Consider the following 20,012-nt stretch of genomic DNA (forward strand, 5'->3'; position numbering starts at 1 on the left):
AAATTTCAGGGATTCTGTTATTGTTTTCATAGTAAAGGAAGATTTGAAGACCCCTAGAGACTCCCTCCCCAAAGCTTTTGTGGGGAGTGTCATAGCGAAAGATGACCAAAACTTTCTACCCAAGGTATCAGGTAGAGGTTTTAGAATGTTTTACACACACACGTGCACGCACGCGCACACACAAACACACACACACACACACACACACCATCTCAGCAACAAACAACAACAAAAAATCCCTATTTTGGGAAATAACCCAATCTTAAGAAATCACTTTCCCAGCCTATTCTCTCTTGTGGTCTTCAGGAAATTTCTATAGGAAATGAGTTACATGATATGATGCCTGGGGTTTTCTTTAATAAACACCAGGAAGGGGGTGAGGGGAAGAGAAGGGAGAAGAAAAGGGGAACATGGAAAGAAGATGGAATGGCAACATGCTGATTATTGCAGCTGGGCAAAGGGACCTCGTATGACAGAATCATAGCTCTGTTTTTTCACACACTTTCTCTGGTGTCACCACTGTTGGGGACGCAGGGCCTTATGGATGCTGAGCGTGTCCTCTGCCATTGGGTCCTACTACCAGGTCCGATTTCTTTTAAATCATAAATCAGTTCTGTATTCTCCTTTATCAAACCTTGTTCTGTTTGTTTCTCTCTCTCTCTCTCTCTCTCTCTCTCTCTCTCTCTCTCTCTCTCTCATATTCTTTCCAGCACAATAAGTGGAGAGAGAGAGAGGCAGAGAGAGAAGACAACCTGGTGAGGGCTAAGAACTAAAATATGCAAAAGAAAGAGGAAGAAACTCCAAGAAATGCCTTAAAAAGTTGGGGGTGGGAGATTGGCTTTGATTGGAGCTTTCTTTGGCATTGTGGCCAGTTTTCTAGGTCCTTTAAATCCCAGGATGCATAATGTCCAGAACCTTCTTTGTTATTAATGTTCTCTTCTGCCAAAACAGCAACAAATGGTTCTTTAACCCATCCTTTTAACCCAGTCCTTTTCTGGAGTGGTTCTTTATCACCAACTCTCCTTTAACTCCTTTGCTGGTGACCTAAAGGAATTTTAGGGTCACTCACTATAAATCTTCCAGACCCTTGTCCACCTGAGGTAGTTTGAAAGTGATTTCTTTTGAGAGTTTCAGTATCTCGTATTTACCATTAAGTATAGAAAGCTCCCAAGAAATAGGAAGTTTTACCCTTAGAGCCTGGCAACTGGTCCCCATGGAGGTATTGTAGAATCAATTCCTCACGATTGATTGAACAGTCTTCCCCCTGTCCAGAATATCTGGCTGCCTCAGTCTTGTCATCTATAGAAAGCAGGGGTTCGACACGGTGCCCTTGAAGCAGAATGTATGGAAACACCCTGGGGATCTTGGGGAAACATAGACTGAGGCTCCCCGCATCTACAGAGGCTTGAGGCTAAGGAGCTTGGGCATGGTGTGGTCATGCTGAAGCTGCTGAATTTAGGACCATTTTCTAAACCCTTCCTGTTGTCCTCAGTCCACAGCCCCAGACTCAGGACGAGTGACGGAACCAAAACTGCATGTTCATCAAAAGCCCACCTCCTTTCTGGGTCACTTCTCAGCCAAACATTTACTGCCGCTGTCACTCACAGAAACCACTTCCTGGCTCTAAGAGGCCCTCAGTGAAAGTGCTCAAATCTGTCCACACGGACCATAGTGTCCAAACACACACAGGAGCAGCCCTCATGGTGTAAGAGGGACACTAGGGTGGGAGGGAAAGGGTCAAGGGAACAGACTCAGGCCAGCGGCACTGATGTCTGTTCTCACCTGGCTTCCACAAATGTTACAGCTGCCTAGTGCATGGTAGAGGTTCCATAAACAGTCAGAAAGGAAATGGATGGCCAAATAAATGACAAAATGAATGTTTCCCCTTGGTGATTCCACAGCACTTACTTCCACACTGTAATTCCATGTCGGGGCATCTGCCTTCTTCATGAGTGTTACTTCTCACCCTATGTGGCTGGCACATACCGGGGTGTCTGGTAGGTGCCGAATGAATGAATGGCCGCACCCAGTACGTGACTGAACAAGAACTTGTTGCAAGTGAGTAGCGAGCTTTCATGACTATGAAGAACCCAGGGGAGGCAGGGTGGGCATCCGTGGCTGAGGTAGTACAATCAATACTTCGTGGTTTAATAGGACTGCTTTCCATGACAGCACCTTCACAAATGGGAAATCATCAACCCATCCTCCATGGAGACACTGACGACCCTTGTCCAAGGCCATGGGAACCGGGCCAGCAGAACGGATACCCTGATTGTGACTCTGGCAAGGCTGAGCTTTCGTGTGCCTCTCTTGGCCTTGAGCAAGATCGTTTCAGCTCACTTTCTGGTACCTTCTGAAAATAATTCTCTAAAACGAGGAGAACAGAATAAAGCAATCCCTTAGAACAGATGAGGCCGAATTGTAAGAGCCAGATGTTTGGAAAATCTGCTGTAGGTATCGTCCCCTAGACATGACGGGGGAAATGAATTCATGAACGCTTAACAATGTGGTCCTGTTGGCGTGGGAAATCCCGTATGGTCCCACCCCAGAAGAGCTACTGGTGGCCAATGACCACTGAGAGAGGAAGAATCAGGGGTGAGCTCCCCCTTAAACTGCCTAATCCCAAGTGGTCAGCTTGACACACACTCACAACCAAAGCGAAATGGCTTCTGCAGGCTGTCTATGCATGTAACAATAACACTTAAAGAAGACCAAGAATTTATGTAAGAGGTGCCGGAAGAGTTGGAGGGAGAAGAGGGGAGGACAGGAACAAGGCAAAGGCCCTGCTCGTGTACAAAGTTCATAGGAAAAAGCAATTAAAGAAAAGTGCCCCCCTTGAAGGACTGCTGCAGAGACCCATTTAAATAAAGCCATGTAGCCTGGCATGGGGTTGGACCTCTATAACTGGTGGGCACTATGGACACCCATCAGCTGACCTGAATCTGTAGTAGAATCGCCATAGCAAGCTCCTGCTGAAACAGGGGAGGCCTCTTCCCTGATTGGCTTGAAAAGATTATCTACAGTTCCCCATCACTCATTCCTTTCTGTGTTAAATGGACCCATTCATAAGTCCTGACAAGAGCCTCTGGTTATTCCCGTTTCCATCACTCTCAAGAGACACCCCCAAAGCTGGAGACAGGTGGATGTGAGTAAGAGTGGGGTCCAGATGATCGCCCTTGTAGGGACAGGCCCCCTGTACAGACCCGTGTCAGTTGGATTTCTGCAGGGTAGAGCCACAAACACAGGTGGGCACCTAATAAGTATCTGATTAGTCTGTGATTCCAGGTTATGTCAGTAAAGATGCAATTTATTAACTTGGTCTCCTGGCGTCCTTCCAGGGCATGTATAATAAAATGACATTTTTCATGAAGAAATATAAATAAAATTAATTGGCATCCATATTTAATTGAAACTTCCTTGACGGTAGATGAATTCTCCCCCAGCGTCACCCTTGCTCAGCAAGGGACATATCCTTCTGAATGCTTGCAGACTGAAGAGAGGACAGCCCATCCCCAGGGCTCCAGGAGGGGCGGCCTTTCAACAGAGTTCAGAGCAGCAGGAAAAGTGAGCTGACCCTGGAAAAATCCTAAGCTGCTGCTCAGCGGCCCTCACTCTTTAGTAGGGAAAAGGTTTCTGGAGGAAAAAGAAGACAGAGGGTTTTCATTTCTGTCTTCTTATTAACCTCCCCAACCTTACCATCCTCCACAGAACGTTTAAGTAGCCTTAAAGTTTACAAATTACGTATAAGTCTAGGGTCTAGAATCTAGAAGCTGCCATGAAGTTAGTAATAAGAGTACTTTTTTTTTTTTAAGTGTTTCCTTCTCAAATAGTCTGTGTTTGTTCAGCTCTGGGGCGACATGAGGGACCAATGGGGCAAAGGTCCTGACTTCCACCCTTGTAGGTCAACTCTTTCCTCTGGCTCAGGGATACAGAACGTGCACTTGACCCTGGCTCGCACACACCTGTGAGTCATTTGAAGGGTTTAGTCGAAGACCTTGGGTACAACTACACAATCAGATAAGTAATAAGGAAAGTGAAGCCAGTGTCACTTCGTGTGACGTGTGGCAGCTTATGGATGGATGGCGCTGTTTTCATCAATGACCCAGGCAGCTGACTCCCAGCCCTCATTCCTATTCCTCGGATTCTCTCTGGTTTATATGCTCTGCCCTCTACTTTGCTCAACCATTCATTCTCGGAGCACTCTTAAGTTACACTTCCTCCAGGTACTTGTCCTTCGGTGTAATCAAAGACAAAAGAGACGCCACACATGCATCCAGCGTGGCTTCTCTGCTTCATTTGAGATTAAAGTAGCTACAGCAATTGGTGCTCTCTGCAATGCTGTTCCAGTGTAGGAAACCAAAGCCCAACAATTCCGAAATCCTTCATTTGCCATGCACCTCCACTTGTATGTCTAAGACATTGTAAGCTATCACAACGTCTGTCATTAAACTTAATGTATTGATAGCAACTTATGTATATGCACATGGGCCTGTCCTCTATGTGTCCCCTGTCATAATAGCAACCTCCTTTCCCCATTCCATGCGTAGGGACTATCAATCACAGTCCCTCTGCTGGCCAACAGGCCTGAGAAACCACTAAAGTAATCAGAATGTTTTACCTGCCTGGAATTTGTGAGCAGATCAGGCTAGGTCAAGCGCGGGACTCAGGCGTGGCTGCTCAGATGCTCTCATGAGATATGAACAAGGGAAACAGGACTTCGACCTTTGAAGTATGGAGATGTTTGTTTAGGGCTATCAAAAACATTATCCTAAACAAGAATAAGAGAGCTCTAGCCAAGTATAAGGTGAGTCACAGAATGGGGAGAATAGGGAATGTAATCCTGCTCTCTCCAACACAGGAGACTGTGCTTTCATTTTTGGCTTACGACAGTTGGGGTTGGTTTTGTTTGTTTGTTTGTTTGTTTGTTTGGTTGCTTGTTTTTTGGGTTTGTTCATTTTTGTTTGTTTGTTTGTTTTGGGAGGGTTGGGGTTTTTTTGTTAGTTAGTTTGGTTGTTTGGTTAGTTGGTTTGGTTTGTTGTTGTTTTGTTTTTTTTTTTTCAAGACAGGGTTTCTCTTCATAGTCTTAGCTGTCCTCAAACTCATTCTGTATATCAGGCTGGCCTCGAACTCAGAAATCTGCCTGCCTCTACCTCCTGAGTGCTGGGGTTAAGGGTATACACCACCACCACCACCAAGCAACTTTAAATAGCCCAGCTAGGGCCTTGCAGATGGGCACAGCGTAGAAACCTGTGGGTCAGAGATTCCCCTGCCTCTGCCTCCCAAGTGCTAGGATGAAAGGTGTGCCCCACTGCCAGGCTCGGGGCTTGCTTTGCTCTGATGACATCCAAGTGAAAACACTTTGACTATGACCACTAATACCATAGAGCCTGTATTCATACATGACCGCTAATACCATAGAGCCTGTATTCATACATGACCGCTAATACCATAGAGCCTGTATTCATACATGACCACTAATACCATAGAGCCTGTATTCATACATGACCACTAATACCATAGAGCCTGTATTCATACATGACCGCTAATACCATAGAGCCTGTATTCATACATGACCGCTAATACCATAGAGCCTGTATTCATACATGACCGCTAATACCATAGAGCCTGTATTCATACATGACCGCTAATACCATAGAGCCTGTATTCATACATGACCACTAATACCATAGAGCCTGTATTCATACATGACCACTAATACCATAGAGCCTGTATTCATACATGACCGCTAATACCATAGAGCCTGTATTCATACATGACCGCTAACACCATAGAGCCTGTATTCATACATGACCGCTAATACCATAGAGCCTGTATTCATACATGACCACTCTTGCGGTTAAGAACCAGGGAGCTATCGAAAGGGAGTGCCAGGGAAAGACAGTACATGGAGCTTTGACACAAAGGGACAATGGTTTCAGCCACCTTTGTCTTCACGGTGTGGGTCACAAAACATCCAGCAAGTCATAAAATCAGTTTACTGGGACATGAATAGCGTTTGTAAAAGGATAGAAAAATAATTAAGTGGTCTGCTCATGGTTTTAGCTCATGGTACTTTTATGTCAGGCATACGCATAGTCATGTGTGGTTTTAGTAGTCATAAAAATATCTTTTTTTAAGGCATGGAGGTTATCAAAATGTTTCTGTCACTGATTCGAACAAAACTGTATCACAACATTGAATAAAGAAGTCAAAAATTGGCACTTACATTCTCACATAAGATCTAGTTTCTAGAACTGTCACTTGCCCTCAGTCAGCATGCCTGTGTTGATGAGGACAGTTAGGCTCTCGATGAGAATTAAGTCACTGATTAAGGGTCTAGAAGATGCTTCTCCCAGAAAACTGCTACCTTGGCACGATTTGTTCTGCCGACTCCGAGTTCACCTCAGCAGGAGAGCCTGAAATACCCTTTTCCTCTTCAGATCTCAAGAGTGGCCTGTTGTCAATCACGGGTCTCACCTGGTTTCTGGGAAAAAGCCACTGAAAAAGCCTGTGGCTTGCTCCTGAATGATCCAGAAAGCCCCATTCCTGTCTCTCGCTCTCTCTCCAAACCCTGCTCTCTCAGAGAGAATCTCCAACAAAGAAAAGGTGCCAAAAAGCTCAGTTCCACATTCCTGGTGATTATTTCAATTTCCTTCCCTGTTTCCGCCAGTAGCCCAAGTCTCCGCCAAAGCATTCCAGCTTTTGACCATACTTGGGCACAAACCCAGCTTGTGGTAGACACATCATCACCCCTCACGTACAGGCTATATAATCTCCCTGCTTCAATTCCAGTGTGTGGATTCTCTGGCCTTGATCTTTGGCACTGGAGAACACACCTGAGAGTTGCTTTGCTCAAATAAACCTGTTCTGCTTTTTCAATTTGGCTTGATTTGTCTTACTGCAATGGCAGAGAAACCTATTATGGGGGTACAGAAAGCCTATTACCTATGTTTTGGAGCATTAATGCATATCCTCTGCCATTATTTGTTGGAAGTATGTGATCTGTTTTTTATATTGATTTTGTTTTGATTTTATAGGTGACCACAGTTAAGAGATTGCATGAATCTCAGAAGAGACTTTGAACTTTGGACTCCTAAACATTTTTAAGACTGTGATAGACTATGGGGACTTTTGAAGTTGGACTAAATGCATTCTACATTATGATATTGTTACAAACATATGAGGTTCAGGAATTGGAATTTGGTAGATTGAATGCAATTGCCCTCTTAAATTTAGAGAGTGGCACTATTAGGAGACGCCATGTAGCTGATGAAGGAGAAGATGTCAGAGCTTTACCAGTTAGCACAGCCTCATAGTGATATACAGATTAATAGAAATGGGCTAATTTAATATATAAGCGCTAGCTAGGAATATGCCTGAGTGTATTGGCCAAACAGTATTATAATTAATATAGTTTCATGTGATTATTAGGGTCCGGACAGTCAAGAAAGAAAAGTACAGTCTCTGTTTACATAATGGCATCCAAATGTTTGGCCTAATAAAGCTTAAGAGAAAAGACTTCTAGACCCACAAAAACAGGAGTCAACTGGAGCTTTTGGTGGCCATATATTTTCAGATAGGCTTTGTTTGCTAGTGGCGAGCAGAGGCATGGATCTTTTAAAAGAAGCCTTCTTGACTCAGCCTTAGCAGCAAAAACGGTGAGGTTTCTTTAAGTGACTGCTCCTGGCTTGAACTGGTGACATGAATGGTTCTGGCTCTCTTGGGAGGTCCTGCTGCAGAACGTTTAAATGGGGTTTGAGATAAGAGTTCTACAAGTTGCTTAAGGTTGACATGGACCGGCTGCATTCCTGGAGCTGGGGTGGTGAGCATGGCTCACAGAGATGGCAGTGGGCGTACCTCTGCCTTATTGGAAGAGGCAAAGCCAAAAGGCAAAGCTGCAGCATTAATGCTAGCCATACCACTTAGCATTTTAAAAAGCATTCCTGGTCAGAAAATGATTACAGATACACAATAAGAGATTCAGGCAAAAAAAAAAAAAAAAGAGAGAGACCTCTGAATGGATCCTGGTGTTGGATAAATGTACATAAGTTTAGGAGAGAGAGAAGAAAGAAACAGACTAAAGAGTATAGATTAAAAGCGTAAAGATAAATTTTTATTTCCACAGAAGATGAGAATCTGTGGATTCCTTCCAGAACAATATGATTTGATGGAACAAGACTCCTCAAAATTCCCCATGAACCCTAAAAATACTTCATCCAACAAGCAGCAGGAAGCAATCTGTAGAAAACTATGCCCAAATTCCAAACATGATTGTTTATAAATGTTTGTTTTCTTTAAAGGGGTGTGATACAGAAATGAATACTTTACACTGGTATGGACTTTGGTTTATTGGTACAGATTTAGGTTCATTTTTTTTCTGTGTGTGTATTTCTAGTCTTGTTTGGGGTGTTGTGTTTGTACAGCTCACTTGAAAATGCAATGTATAATCAAAAATTACAGATTAATGGATAGTCACCCATAGTGGTCAAACTTGTGGTCATGTTGGTTGGCTTTTCTGGGTGTACAGAGATATGTTTCAGTTGGATGGAAATCCTTGGAGGATTTCAGGGGCCTACAGGGTACAGCAGTTAGAATGTTTTGAGAACTTGGACTTTTCTCAACAGTGAGACTTGTCCGCTTCAGGTGGCACCAATCTGCTTCAAGAGGTTGATGGATGTTGAAGAAGCTTGTTTTCGAGTTTGCCTTTAGTGTGGCAAGCCTAGCCATTTGGGCAAGAGACTATTCTTCCTTGGACTGCTTGATGGTATGATGTGTGAACTGGACATGCAGGACCCACAGAAAAATGACTGCTGAACTTGCCAAAAGAAGGTGAGACAGTCCTTCAGAGTTCCTGCTCCACCAAAGAAACTGCCAGGTATTCTGAAGGACACAGAAGAGAGTGGCTGACAAACTGCCAATATAGGCAAAACAGTCTTTCAAATTTCCTGCTTCATGAAAAGTCTTCCAGATACTATGGGCCTATAGGCTGAAGAAAGATGCCCCGACATTACAGAAGAACTTTGGTTGACTGTCCAGGCAGTGAGATGTCTCTGTCAATTCTAGAGTTTTGGGAGTTGCTTGCAATGTACTTCCTGTTTACTTTGGTGATATTATATCCTTTTAGGGTCTTTGTTGGAGTTGAAGACAGACAATTATAGCTACAATTTTCATTAGTTATGATAAAAGATAAACTAGATATGAAACTTTAGACTCACAAAGATAAAATAGATGTTAGAGCATTTTCTTTAATTTTGCCTAAAGTTAAAACCTTCCTTTTTATTTAGACAGAAAAGGGGAGATGATGTGGAATTCCACTTTGTATGTACATTTTTAGGTTTTACTATCATTGGTTAATAAAGAAGCTGCTTTGGTCTATGGCAGGGCAGAATATAGCAAGGTGGGGAATTCAAGCAGAAATGGAGGAAGAAAGAAGGCAGAGTCAGGAAGAGGCCATGTGGCTGCTGAAGGAAAAAGATGCCAGAACCTTACTAGTAAGCCACAACCTTGTGGAGATACACAGATTAGTAGAAATGAGTTAATTTAAGATATAAGAGCTAGCTAGGAATATGTCTGAACTGTTAGCCAACCAGTCGTGTAATTAATACAGCTTTTGTGTAATTATTTGGGTCTGGGCAGCCAAGAAACAAAAGTACAGTCTCCATTTAGAGAATGCAGTATGTATTTTAAATGTTTAATGCCTGTACATACAAACTCACAAAGCGCATACTTGTTTGTTCTTTCCATAATAAAATTTTGGGAGAATCCTCATCATTGTCTTTAAGATGAGTTGGGCCTTTATAAGAATGGAAAAGCTGTATTTCTAGGTCCAAATAATAAATTCCCAATCAAAGTTTGAAAAAATTATTCTCCTAAACCAGTGGTCAACGAAAAGCTTCTGTACCAAAATCAGATGGGAACAGTCTCGGGCTCTAAGGGCAATATCGTCTCTTTCCCAGCCCTTTTGCTCTAACATACAATTAAAAATGCAAAACCCATTCTCAGTATGAGAGAGACATAAGACAGGCCTTGTGGACTTGTTACGTCTCTTTTTACTTATTTATTTATTTGTTTTTGCATGTATTTATATGGTGTGTGTGCATGCATACATGTGCACATGTGTCCCAGTGGGCAGATGGAGGCCAGAGACAGCATCCGAAGTTGGTTTTCTCTTTCCATCGTGTGGGCTCCAGGAACTGAACTCAGGTCATCAGGCAGCTACCATCTGAGCCACCTGACCAGCCCCTGCATCGCTTTTCAGTATTTAGGCGCACTGACTTCACTCTCCTCCCTACCTTCTGGTGATGTAAGTAAAGGCGGCAGCAGCAGCAAGCCAGGCCATTGTTAACACCCTGCCTCTCGTACAGCACCACTGTTCACTAGCGTTGAGTGGAGAGAGAGCGTCACACATCTGAGCAACACTGTGGGACCTGGGCATTCTGAACATCATCCTTCATGATTTGCAAAACACATGCTGGTGACGCGAAGAAATGACAGCAGAGAAGAAGTACAGCTCTCTGCTCTTCCCCAGTGAATCATCCGGCCTCCTTTTCCTGTTGGATGCTAGATGTCTGAGGACCAGATCTTACAAACTGACAAGAGAAGAAGAGGAAATGTGATCAGTCTTCTGACACCTGTGTCCCTGCTGATCTGTAGCAAAGTATTGGAATTATTATATAATTATAGTATCATTATTTTTTCAGAAATTTCCTAAGAGAAAACGTGAACCCGAGTAACGTGGATGGGGTTCTTCAAACACTGAGGTCTAGATCTGATTCTTCAGCAGCCAGGCCACAAAGGTATGTACTATGAGTCATTCTTAAAAACTTAGTTATGATGCATATATATATAATCTGCTTTAGGAAAAAAGATTATGATGCAATTGGAAAGTGTTCCAACCCAAACAGCTGAAACATTCACTGTTAGCTGTTTTAACTCTGCTATCTGAAATCTGCAACCATGCCAAACAACTCTTTCTCTCCCTCTCTCTTCCAGTAGGTCTGGGCTAGCCCAGCTTTGCTAGTAAAATTTCCTTCTGGGAGATTTGTGACCATCACTCAGAGTGTGGGATTTGCAAGAGTCATTTATGGCAGTATGTGTGCGGGTAGAGAGAACTAATTTCTGTAAAACACTATTTTTATTGCACCAAGAAAATTCTAACAAAATAAACCAATGTGTGAAATATAATTTCTCACCAGAATTATACCAGCCGTCAGACTCCCAGCCATCACTCATTTTCACATTACATAATTTAAGTTAATTGAACCAACTTCTTGATGGTATAGCTAAACCTCAGAGATTTTGTTACAAGAAAGAAAAATAAGCCATTCATACAAGCAATACTCTTTAGAATTAGTAAACGTGGGTTCTTGATTCACTAACAGTGATGTTGTGATCACCTTTTAATTTGTATCTAGTCGAGTTCACTCCATGGTTTTTCAGAGAAAACATAGTTGTGTGTGGTGGCAGATGGCTGTGATTCCAGTACTTGAGAGGCACACGTATGAGGACCTCAAGTTCAAAGCCTGCTTGGACTACATGACAATACCCTGTGTAAATCAAAGATTAGTTAAGTGTCTTAGGGTTTCTATTGCTGCAATTAAACACCATACTAAAAATCAGGTTGGGGAGGATACCACTTCCACAGCACTGTTTATCATCAAAGGTAGTCAGGACAGGAACTCACACAGGGCAGGAACCTGGAGACAGGAGCTGATGCAGAATCCATGGAGGGATGCTACTTACTGGCTTGCTTCTTCTGACTTACTGAGCCTGTTTTCTTATAGAACCTAGGACCACCAGCCCAGGGATGAAAACACTCACAATGGGCTGGGCTCTTCTCCATCAATCACTAATTTAAAAAAGCCTTACAGCCGGATCTTATGGAGTCATTTTATCAACTGAGGGTCCCTCCTTTCAGATAGCTCTTGGTTGTGTGTCAAGTTGACATAAAACACTAGCCAGCACATTAAGTAATAGAATAAGATTGCCTTTTGTGGTGAAATGGCTCAGCAGGCAAAGACCCTTGCCACCAGTCCTGGCAAGCTGAGCTTGATCCTGGGGTGCCACCTGGGAGAAGGGAAGAACCACAAGTTTTCCTCTGACCTGTGCACATGCACCATGACACACAAGGGCTTACACACACACACACACACACACACACACACACACACATGCAAATCAATAAGTGAAATAAATAAATTTAAAAATAAATATTTCAAGATGTTCCTGAATATACAGTTCACAAGATGACAGTTAATTTATCATTATTTTATTTGGCGAGAAAAGTCTTTCAAATTATTTTAAGATATTAATCTATGTGAGATGCTGCTGTGTGTGCTGGACTTGCATTGCCTTGTTTAGTTAGTACTGTGTCACCATTGAAAGACTTGGAATCTAAGTGAGCTTGTCCAACACCACACAGCCACATCTGCAAACTCCTTGTTCATGCTCTCACGCAGACTTCAGAATCTAAATCCATCCATAAAGCTGTCTGCTCATGATGAACCCGCTGCACAGTGAGAACAATAGGCAACTAATTCACCGTGTGACTATTTTATTTATGAGCTACAAGGTTCAAATCCATAGATTTTTTTTTCAGCAAATGATGTTTTCAGGTGTGTGTGTGTGTGTGTGTGTGTGTGTGTTACCCAATTGAGCCTCAATAGTTTCCTATTTAATCTGATTAGTTTCTCCTCAACCAGTGTGGGTCTCCCCAGAGTTCTTTCGTCTTTTGACAGATTTGGAGTAAACTGAAGAACTAGGCATCTCAGCAGCCCCTGGCAGGCTGACCGCTGCCCCAGCCTGACTCACAGTCTAAGTGTTTTGGGTGATTAGGCAGGTGGCATTACGTGGTTTCACTCCTTAATTAGAAAGCTCAGATTTCAAGGATCACAGCTTAGTTAGATTGTCATCCTTTGCTAGTTGTTTCTGCAATTAAGAATGACTTTCTCGGAAACAGATGAGCTATGTGGCATTTGAAAATCAACTTCAAAAGTTCTCATTTCATTCTTACTTGTTTAATATTCAAATCTTTCTAAATGTTGAAAAAACTGACAGACAGAGTTACGGATGACTATTTTACATGTATGGACTGAAATATAGAAAAGTATCTATACTTCCTATCTGATAGGTGGAAATTTTTACATTAAAAACAATAACAAAAAGAACTCAGTCATCTATTTTAAAAAGGAAGAAAATATTAATGATAAATAAAATTTCATATATTCATTGATTACAATAAATTAAATTGAAGTGGCTGAAGGTTTTATGAGGGAAAGAAAAAAATTACAAAAATGTCCTGGCTTCTTTTCACAAAAGGCACACTAAAAACATAAGGACCCAGAAATGTTGACAACAGGAGAAAGAAACAGAGTGGTATAAATAAATATTTAGGAGGTTTGTTTCAGGTATGTTAGAACCAAACAAATAAAATAAAACACTACCTAGAAAGAAACTCCCCAGAAGTAGGCAGTGATGCTGAGATTGGACACATGCAATAATGAAGCCTTCAAAGGCTCAGAAAAAGCGATAGAGCCACACAGGATTAATAGATTAGTAAACATTCCAACTCATGTACCTCAGTTATTCATAAAACTGAAGGATGGTAAATCTTTGCAAAAATTTATATAATGAAGAGCAAACGAGTCCATCAACTTGACCTATTAGTGAGTTATAGGGTTAAAAAAAAACCCTGCCTCCTTGAGGCTAGAGAGATGACTTTGTATTTAAGAATACATACTGTTCTTGTAGAAGACCCAAGTTTAACTTCTATTTTTTTAATATTTATTTATTATGTATACAATATTCCATTTGTGTGTATGCCTACAGGCCAGAAAATGGCACCAGACCCCATTACAGATGGTTGTGAGCCACCATGTGGTTGCTGGGAATCAAACTCAGGACCTTTGGTTAAGTCCTGAGTTAAGCAGACAATGCTCTTAACCACTGAGCCATCTCTCCAGCCCCCCAAGTTTAACTTCTAGTTTGGTCAGTGTCTTAGGGTTTTAATTACTGTGAAGAGACACCATGACCAGGGCAACTCTTTTTTTTAAAAAATATTTATTTGTTTATTATGTATACAGTATTCTGTCTGTGTGTGTGTGCCTACAGGCCAGAAGAGGGCACCAGACCTCTTTACAGATGGTTGTGAGCCACCATGTGGTTGCTGGGAATTGAACTCAGGACCTTTAGAAGAGCAGGCAATGCTCTTAACCTCTGAGCCATCTCTCCAGCCCCACCAGGGCAACTCTTATAAAGAAAACCTTTATATGGGGTGGCTCACTTTCAGTTTCAGAGGTTCAGTCCATTATCATCTTGACTGGGAGATAGAGGCGTGCAGACAGACACACACGATGCTGAGCTGAGAGTTCCTCCATCTTGACTCAGAGGCAACTGGAAATCGACTAACACACTCAGAGGTGCCCTGAGCACAGGAAGCCTAAAAGCCCGCCCCCACAATGGCACACTTCCTCCAACAAGGCGTACCCACTCCAACAGAGCCACGCCTCCTAAGATCTTGGGGGCCAATCACATTCAAACTGCCACACACCTGGGTTTCATTACATTCTGTAACTCCAGCTCCACAGAGTTCCAGTTCCTCTGGCCTCTATAAGCATCCACACTCACATGTGTGCACTCAACATCGACACACATCATCAGAAATCAAGTAAGTGCTTAAAAACAACCTGCCTCTCACAGTTAAGAAAAAAATCTCAGTCTTCAGGAGGTCTATTCAATAAATGATGTCTCTGGTTAACAACAGTTTACGTGCACTTGGTAATTGTTTAAATAGATTCTGAGTGTTCTTACAAAAAACACAAAGACTAAGAAGAAATGCCCATATTAGTTTGATGTAGTTCCCAATGTGTATATATTTTAAAACTTCATGTTATACATAATAACGATACAAAATTTTACTTGCCAGTTAAAAAGAAATCCTTAGCCACTTTTAAATATATTCCAAACATGCCTAAAACATACTAAAATATTTTAAAACCTGACCACATACTAATTCATAAAGTAACTCTCAAAACACTACATCTTTCTAATACTATCAAATAAATTATAGCCTATTCAAAAAAGGTTCCATAAAATTTAATGAATGTTACTGGGTTGTGGGTAATGGTTCCCCACATAGGAAAAATGCATTAGGTTGCGACCTCAATGATCAAGAACATCAGAAAATACAAAGCTGAAAAGCAGATCTGTAATTCACTTTCTCCTGCTTGAAGATGAAAAGGGGTATAAGTGAAACCCAGTCTGGCAAGCATGCTGGCTGACATCATGGCAAACAGGCTAAGGGGGCTTATGAATGGAATACCTTACCTATGGGATGCTTTTAGCATGATCGAGCTGCTCTTTTGAAATCTATCAGTGAACAAATAAGGTTATGGATTGGAGTTGTATAGATAAAGAAACCAACATGTATCTCACACACTGTGCTTCAAGACCCTCTGCCCCAGTGTGGTCCACAGCACAGCCAACATGGCAAAGTGGGACCTGTGCTCAAAGTTACTTTATCCTTTAAGCTACTGGTAGAGGTTAATACTGGATAAGACCTCCAATTAGTGTGTGGTGTGTGTGTGTGTGTGTGTGTGTGTGTGTGTGTGTGTGTGTGTGTGTGTGATATTCAACCATCTGACCCTTTGTTCTTACTCAGACACTACAGGGAAAGTTAAAAAAAGAAAGCAAGTTTATTCACAATATAACTTACCAATAGAGACTTAACCTGCTGAATATATAAAGTCCTTCAAGTAGGGATGTATCAGAAAAGGGTTCCCAGCGGGACAGAAAAACATGAGAAAACTTGCTCATTCTTAAAAGGAATAGAAACATTCGAATCCAAAGTTGAGTGAGGTTCAGCAGGACGGGACAGCACATAGAAGCACTGGCCTGGTAATCCAAGTGGAATCTCTGAAATTCACACAAACGTGTAACAAGAGAATGGACTCCTTAAAGTTCTCCTCTGCCCCCACCTATGCACTGTGGCACACACAACAACAACAATGTTTTATTTGAATTTATTTATTTAGACATTTATTTATAGTGTGTGTGTTCAGATCCACCAGAATCAATGTAAAAGTCAGGTGGGAGTGGCAGCTGTCCATCATCCCAGGCTCAGAAGGCAGATACAGCAGACCCCCAGAGCAAGATGGCTATCTAGATTAATTAGAATGGTGAGCTCCAGATTCACCAAGAATCTGCCTCATAAAATAAAAAAGAGCAATCAATGAAGTCTTCTAACATCATCTTTCATCCTCCACACACGTGAATGTCCGTGTATATGAACACATGCACATACTTGTGTGCACACACTTGCAAATACACATACAGAAACTGAAGACCACATATCCTATTTCCCTGTTTTGTGAAGTTTCAAACTAAACAAAATTTAATCATATTTTATAGACACAGACATATTGGATGATTATGTCTTACATAAGGAAATCAAAACACAATTCAAGACTTTAGTTATTGGCATGCAGTATCCAAAGGTGCCCATTTTCAAACCCCGAGGACCTGTGCAAATGTTTCTTTGCGTGACAGAACGCTGTCGGTGTGATCAAGTCCAGCATCTTAAGGGAGTGTGGCTACCCTAGATTACTGAGGGTCAGCCCACTGCAGTCCTGGAGATCCTTATGGGAGGGAAACAGCACTGTCAGGGGAGATAGATGATCATAGCAGAAGAGGTCAGAGGTCAGAGAAGAAAAACGAAATTGTCAGGTGTTCACTGCTGGCTTTGAAGATGGAGAAAGGAGCGATGAGGCTAGGTCACTTTCATCAGGAAAGTGAGGCAAGGCACTGACTTCTCTCCGAAAGTCCCTGAAGGAGTGCAAATGATGTCCTCCTTCACAATTCTCGTCTCTAAAACTTCAAAACAATAGATCATGTTGGGGGTTAGTGGGGTTATCTTGATTTTTTTGTTTGGTTTGGTTTAGAGTTTGAGTTTGAACTTTTTGGGACATGATCTGACTATGTAGCCTCTCAAGTTGGCACTGAACTTTTTATGCCCCTGCCTCCACTTTCTTCTATTGTTTTTTAAGCTATTAAGTTCATGGTGATGTTTTACAGCAGCCTCAGGAAACGAATATGTGGTGAGGTGGAGGCAGGAGTCTGGGAGAGTCAAGGTCCTCACAGATGCAAACAATGCTGGCTAATGTGCTCAGTCCCAAACTGAGCGACATCTCCTTGAGGACCAGCTTTACAGTAATGTGTTTTAGCTCACAGAAACTGTGTTCCTTAAGTGACAAATCCTTCACTTGCATGCCCACAAAACGCCAGCATAGAAAAGCAGCAGGTTTGGGGAGAGAAGAATGAAGTATGGTTTCCCCTTGTAGTACATTTGCTTGTTGTAAGGTTGTTTGTTTTTGTTTGTTTGTGGGGAAAGGTCTCACTATGGAGCCCAGGCTGGTCTTGAACTCATTATTCTCTTGTCTCAGCCTCCTGATCCTGACATTACAGGCACGATTCAGTACACACAGGCATATACTGCGTTTGCAATGCTAACGGACCATCCAGAAGAGAGATTTAGGCAGCAGAGAGAGAAGTCGAGCCTTCGTGAGAGAAATCCAGGGTTGTCATCCTCCGGGCGTTCACTGAGTCAGTGGGTGACGTACACTGACACAACGCACAGGCCACTAAGTCCAGAGTGGGCGGCCGATTAAAGAAGAAAGGAAAGGGCTGGGACGCACTGCAACTACTGGCCTTGGGCTTGATCCCCAGCATCACTAAAGCAAACAACGAAAAGAGAAGGCACCTGTAAGGCCAGCGGTGAGGGTACTCAGGGAGGAGAGAGCATGGTGATGACCGCCTATAATTCCAGCTCTCTGGGATCTGAGGCAGGGACATCACAAGCTGACGATGATGTGGGCTACATAGTGAAACCTTGTCTCAAAAACCAAAACCAAAACCAAAAAAAAAAAAAAAGGAGAGAATCCCAAATATGCTGTGTAAGTGCTTTCTGTGTATACACTTTGAAGTTTGTAGCGATTAGATTTCAGGAATTCACCACTAATCCCACTGAAAAGGTATACGTTCTATCAGACACACCAGAATCTTGAAATCCTTCCAACTAGCCAGGCAGGCCCAGACTAGCCCTGTGGTCTCTTCCTGAAACCTCAGCCTTCAGGTTCCAGGGAACGTTAGGTGTCTTTGCTCTCCCATAGCAGAGCTCAGCCTACACAAACACACCCGTTTAGCCAACTGCATTTATCCCATGGTGTAGCCACATGCTAGAGATTCATGACAGAAAGCAATTGTGACTGCAGTCACTCTCTTCCAGATCAACAGCGAATCTTGCATGCTGCTTCCGGAAACTGTTAGTGCCCTCAGAAGCTGTTAGGCTGTAAGCTTCTCACAGTGATGTTCTTGAAGCATATCAGTTCATAACTCTGGACTACAGCGGAATGATGGGCACAGGAAATTATGAAAATGACCGCCAGTTGTGCAGAAACTGTGAGTCATGAGATGACAGCAGGAACATTGTTTACCTGGGACACCTCAAGGAGGACTCTGCCCTCGGGATATGCTGCCCACACGGGATGGTTTGTTTGTTCCTTTGAGTGTTGTTTTAGCACACTGCATGATTAGGTCAGCTCTTGCCCCTTCCATCTGAACACCCTGGAGCTGCAAAGGGTAGCGTTTGATCGCGCAAACACTGTGCCAGTGTTCCAGTGCACGGAACACTACAGTGAAGGGGAGCGATTTTCAGGAGGATGAATGAGAAACCCGACTTCTCAGTATTTACAGACGTGTGTGTGTGTGTGTGTGTGTGTGTGTGTGTGTGTGTGTGTGTGTGTTGAGATCCATATACAGTGTATATAGAGTGAGAATATACGTATATATGTATATATAGTAAACATCTGTGTATATATACATATATGTAATGAGAATTACATACAATGTTTCCTGGTGTAGTTGCCCCCAGCTCCTCCCAGGTTTACCTCAACCTCCCATTCACAAACATTTTAATCACGAGACCCTGTGGATATTTCTCTCTTAGGTGTAGGTCAGTCCCATTTCCATCTCTTTCAATGAAAGTTCTAATTGAAAGAAAGGACCAAACTTAAGAACGCAGGTATCTGTGGAGTTAAATACATAGAAACATACTTTAATAACCCAACTACAAAGTTTAACAATCCAGGTATAGATTTTGATGTAGCAAAGCATATTCCTGGAGGGTCTATTTTTATCTGCCACCAGCACTTAAATGTAGGAATTGAAAGTCACATTGACCACGTCTCTGTATGAGCTCATCTGGAAACTGCATGGTGCCATCTGCTGGTGAATTCGTGGGTGCGGCCAGTGCCGTGAGCAGCAGAGGGCGAGATTTTCATTCATCCCGTCATACCAGAAACTCACTTCCTTTCCAGGGGTTACTGTAGGGGGTGTTGTTAAGATGAGTTGGTGGTGCAGGCCAATCAAAATCTGACATTTATGCTTTATTCCCACTCTTCAGTATTTTAATCATCTTGCTGGGTTCTGGTTCTTCATTTTAGAGATCTGTGCACTCTACTCCTTGTCCCAACTCTTCCTGGCACTTATTTCAGCAAACAAATTTGCGAATCTATTCACAGAGACACTATGGGTCAAAACAAACACAAGAACGCCTTTAGAATTATTACATATCTGCAAGATGATTTATTTAGGTGCAAAGTTTAATAAAGAGCAAAAATAGAAGCAACTTAAAAATGTTTCCCATTGCATTAAAAAAAAAAATCCTTCCTGTGAGCCTCATTCCCTAACAGCTCCGCTCTGCCCCTGGTCAAAGCAATGCTTCCTAGAATAGTTTATAATTGATGTCCTAAGACTTTCCTAAATTCCTTTCTGTGTCTCCAGCTCCAGCCCAAATACACACTAAAACTAACAAGCCACGGAGAGCCTTCAGGGTGCTAAATCTGCCATTTCCTTGTCACTGGGACCCGCCCCTCTTCCCTTGGGCAGGCTGCCTCCCTCTGAACACTTTTTTTTTTTGGACTTGGTTTCACAATTGCCACTCACTGTCCTGGTTGCCT

This window comes from Microtus pennsylvanicus, chromosome 12, assembly GCF_037038515.1.
Source record: "Microtus pennsylvanicus isolate mMicPen1 chromosome 12, mMicPen1.hap1, whole genome shotgun sequence".
In the NCBI taxonomy this organism is placed as follows: domain Eukaryota; kingdom Metazoa; phylum Chordata; class Mammalia; order Rodentia; family Cricetidae; genus Microtus; species Microtus pennsylvanicus.